Source organism: Lipotes vexillifer, unplaced genomic scaffold (assembly GCF_000442215.2).
Source record: "Lipotes vexillifer unplaced genomic scaffold, Lipotes_vexillifer_v1.1 scaffold1011, whole genome shotgun sequence".
NCBI classification, from domain to species: domain Eukaryota; kingdom Metazoa; phylum Chordata; class Mammalia; order Artiodactyla; family Lipotidae; genus Lipotes; species Lipotes vexillifer.
In genome coordinates, this window is record NW_006787698.1 from 1,555,366 (window position 1) to 1,559,588 (window position 4,223).

The 4,223-nt window shown below is 48.0% G+C and overlaps 1 non-coding gene across 1 annotated transcript; it reads left to right on the forward strand.

Annotated features, from left to right (window-relative positions):
• The first annotated feature begins 748 nt into the window (after positions 1-748).
• TRNAG-CCC (transfer RNA glycine (anticodon CCC)) lies at positions 749-819 on the forward strand. The gene has a single exon. It is a non-coding gene; the product is annotated as a tRNA-Gly (tRNA).
• The last annotated feature ends 3,404 nt before the right edge of the window (positions 820-4,223 follow it).

Consider the following 4,223-nt stretch of genomic DNA (forward strand, 5'->3'; position numbering starts at 1 on the left):
CAAGACCCTCAGTGGATGCCTGCAACCTCAGATAGTACCAAACCCTATATATACTATGTTTTTTCCTATACATACATACCTACAATAAAGTTTTTAATACAATTGTTAAAGGTTACACTCCATTTATAGTTATTACAAAATATTGGCTATTGCTTATTACAAAATATTGGCTATTGATAAATTAGGCACAGTTAGAATATATCCAAGTTGCCAGAATCACTACGCTTGCGCTTTGCAGCCACTATGAAGTAAAATAAGGGTTACTTGAACACAAGCCCTGCGATAACATGACAGTCAACCTGATTACGTAGACAGCTACTAAAGCATGAGCAGGTGGGAGATGCTGAACAAAGGAATAATTCAAGTCCCGGGTGGGACAGAGGGAGACTGTGCAAGATTTCATCACGCAGCTCAGAATGGCAGCAATTTAAAACTTATGAATTGTTGATTTCTGGAACTTTCCATTTAATATTTTCAGACCTTGGTTGATGGCAGGTAGCTGAAACCACAGAAAGCAAAACCACAGATAAGGGGGAACTACTACAATCCTGTCACCTGTGCCTGCAAAATCTATCCCAGATCGGCCCACTTCTGTCCCCTCCTCTGTCTCCACCTGGTCCAGCCCCCATCATGACTGGTCCTGCCTCAGGGCCTTTGCACTGGCTGTTCCCTCTCCCTGAATGCTCTTCCCCCAGCTGTAATAACCTCATCTATTTCCTTTGCTTTTAAAAATGTATGTCAAGGGACTTCCCTGGTGGTCCAGTGGTTAAGACTCTGCGTTCCCAATGCAGGGCACAGGTTCGATCCCTGGTCGGGGAACTAAGATCCTGCATGCCAGGCAGCACGGCCAAAAAAAAAAAAAAAAAAAAAAAAATGTATGTCAAGGATGTAAGTTCCAAGAAGGCAGTGACTGTGCCTACCATGGTCACTGTTGGGTCTCTAGCTCCTAACACAGTCTCTGGTACACAATAGGTGCTCAATAAAAATTTCTTCACAATGGAAAGAAATTTTTTTGGAAATACATTGAACCTCAGAAAACAGCCTGGTTGTATTCCCAAGTCCGGGGTGGGAGCATTTGGCCACCAGACACTGATAGAGATTTAGAAAAGGAAAAAAAAAAAAAAGCCTCCAAATTTTGGTTGCCTCCCTCTGCCTTTAATTATTTTGTCGACAAGGCTCACAATTCAGCAAGTCAAGGTGGCATTTGAGAGGGACGGTTCCCTTTAGTGTAGCTGACAGCTAATTTGTGGGAAGTTTAATTACAGGCGGCGTTAATTAACTGGCAGAGTCCTGGGCAAGGAAGGCAGCCATCTGTTCCTAAAAGAGTCCTCCCCTCCTGGGCCTGGCTGGGAGGCTGGGAGGGGTGGGCTAGGAAGGGCACAGGGCGTGGGGACGAGGTGGAGACAGGAGGAGGGTCAGGTGATGAATCACAACCTTCACAACCTCCCTTCCAGATGCCATTAGGGCTGAGATCTGGGCAGCCAGCCTCCCTGTGGCCTGCACCATTTTGCAGCTGCCTCCAGTGGTTGCTGGGAGTTCCTTGGAATCTGCTTTTCACTGGTTGTATCATAAGGAGCAGAGGGTGTGGAGCAGAGGGGGTGACGAACATACTATCCTCAGGTCACATTGGAGTGGATTGGCACCCGCCAATGGAGGTCGGAGGAAGAGCTGGGTCAGAGCCAGGGGTGAGGGATGCCCTAAGCAACCTGAACTGGGAGTGGGGGCATCACTCTGCCTCTCATTCCACCATTCACCCAGCTTTGTCCCTTCTCAGCTCTCTACCCTGGGGCAAGTCACTTAACTACTCTGGGCCTCCGTTTTCTCATCTGGAAAATAGGATTGATTACAATAGGACCCAATTCCATTTGTCTTTTTGGATAGTTGGGCCCAAGCGTTTTCAGGCTGCTGAAGGGAGCTTTGTTATGAACTTGAAGTGTCATTACTTGTTATTACTAAAAATATGTATGCATATTGAGGAGGGTGTGTGTCCAATAAAGTTGAGAGCCCTTGGGCCTTGTAGGACTCTGGGTCCTTGCATATGCTGTTCCCTCCTCCCAGCCCTGCCCAACTGCTTCTGTTCTATCCCTCAGGTCTTGAGGTAGATGCCCTCTGCCTGAGAAGCTTTCTCTGACCCTCCAGGCTGGGGCAAGTGCCCCTGTGGACCCTCATAGCACCTGTGCATCCCCCATCACCCCCCCCGAGTCACACTGTCACTGCTTTGTCATGGCCCATTCCTCCCACCAGACTGGGAGTCCCATGCTGGCAGGGACTGGGTCTGTCTTGGTCACTGCTATGTCTAGTGTGCCCAGCACAGTCTTGAACAAGTAGGCGGTCAGCACCAATTGTTGTACAGACAGACAGCTGGAGCCATGACACACACATTGGGAGGTGGTGGCCAGCAGAATGCAGAATCCAAAGTTAGAGCCATTTAAAAAGGAACAAAATAGAGCCATTTGAAGAGACGTGAATGGACCTAGACACTGTCATACAGAGTGAAGCAAGTCAGAAAGGGAAAAACAAATATCGTATAATATCGCTTATATGTGGAATCTAGAAATGGTAGAGATGAACTTATTTGCAAAGCAGAGTAGGGTCACAGATGTAGAGAACAAACTTATGGTTACCAAGGGGGGAAGGGGGTGATGAATTGGGAGGTTAGGATTGTCATATATACACTACTATGTATAAAATAGATAACTGGGACTTCCCTGGCGGTCCAGTGGTTAAGACTTTGCCTTCCAATGCTGGGGGTGCAGGTTTGATCCCTGGTCGGGGAGCTAAGATCCCACATGCCTTGTGGCCAAAAAGCCAAAACATAAAACAGAAGCAATATTGTAACAAATTCAATAAAGACTTTAAAAATGGTCCACATCAAAGAAAAATCTTAAAAATAAATAGATAAAATAAAATAAAATAGATAACCAATAGATAGATAACCTAGATAACAATAGATAACCTACTGTATAACACAGGGAACACTACTCAGTGCTCTGTGATGACCTAAATGGGAAGGAAATCTGAAAAAGAGTAGATATATGTATACGCATGACTGAGTCACTTTGCTGTACAGCAAGAAACTAACACAGCATTGTAAAGCAACTATATTTCAATAAAAATTAATATATAGGGCTTCCCTCGTGGTGCAGTGGTTAGGAATCTGCCTGCCAATGCAGGGGACATGGGTTTGAGCCCTGGTCCAAGAAGATCCCACATGCCGTGGAGCAACTAAGCCCATGAGCCACAACTAGTGAGCCTGTGCTTTAGAGCCCGCGAGCCACAACTACTGAAGCCCCTGCGCCTAGAGCCCATGTTCCGCAACAAGAGAAGCCACTGCAATGAGAAGCCCATGCACTGCAACTAAGAGTAGCCCCTGCTCGCTGCAACTAGAGAAAGTCCATGTGCAGCAATGAAGACACAATGCAACCAAAAATAAAATAAAATAAATTAAAAATATATATTAAAAAAACAAAGTTAGAGCCATTTAAAAGTGGAGGGGACTGTCTCGGGTGCAGGAGTGTGGTCCTGCGAAGGCTACATCCTCTTTCACGGAGTCAGTTTCTTCCTCTGGAAAATGGGTATATGCACAGGAACCTGGCACCGGATACAAGGAGTCAGTGCCTGAAAGAGCATGGCGCAGCACCCGCCATGCCGCGTGTGCTCCATAGTCGTGCTGGTGGCTACTGTTATCCTTGAGTCCACCCCCATCACTGAGGTTGGTCCCCTGTCCTTTGAGCCTCAGTTTCCCCACTTGGCCATACCCCCCCTTAGACAAACACAGCCAGGGCATGCCCTGGATGGACAAGAGGCAGCCTCTGCTGGTGCTTACCTAAAGCAGCAGTCAAGCCAGGGCCGATGGGGCTGGCACAGGCTGGCCTCACTAAGTGGGCCGCCCTTAGCAGCGCCCAGCTTTCCCGGAGGCGGCTGGAGAAGGGGCCAGACCTGGCTGTGGGGGGACTGAGGAGTCTGGGATGATGCTGAGGCCTCTTCTCAGAGGGTACTGTGGGCAGGGACCTCTGTGTACACTTATTAAGCACCCACTGGATGCCAGACTAGGCTGCCTGGGGTCTTTGCCCATGCTGTTCCAGCTGCCAGGTTCACTTTTCCTTTTCACGGTGCTGATTCCTGCCCTTTCTGCTCTCAGTCTAGAAGACACTGCCTGCAGCAAGCCTCCCAGATTCTCTGGGTTGGGTCAGGCACCTCCCTTTGGGTTAACACAGTGCCTA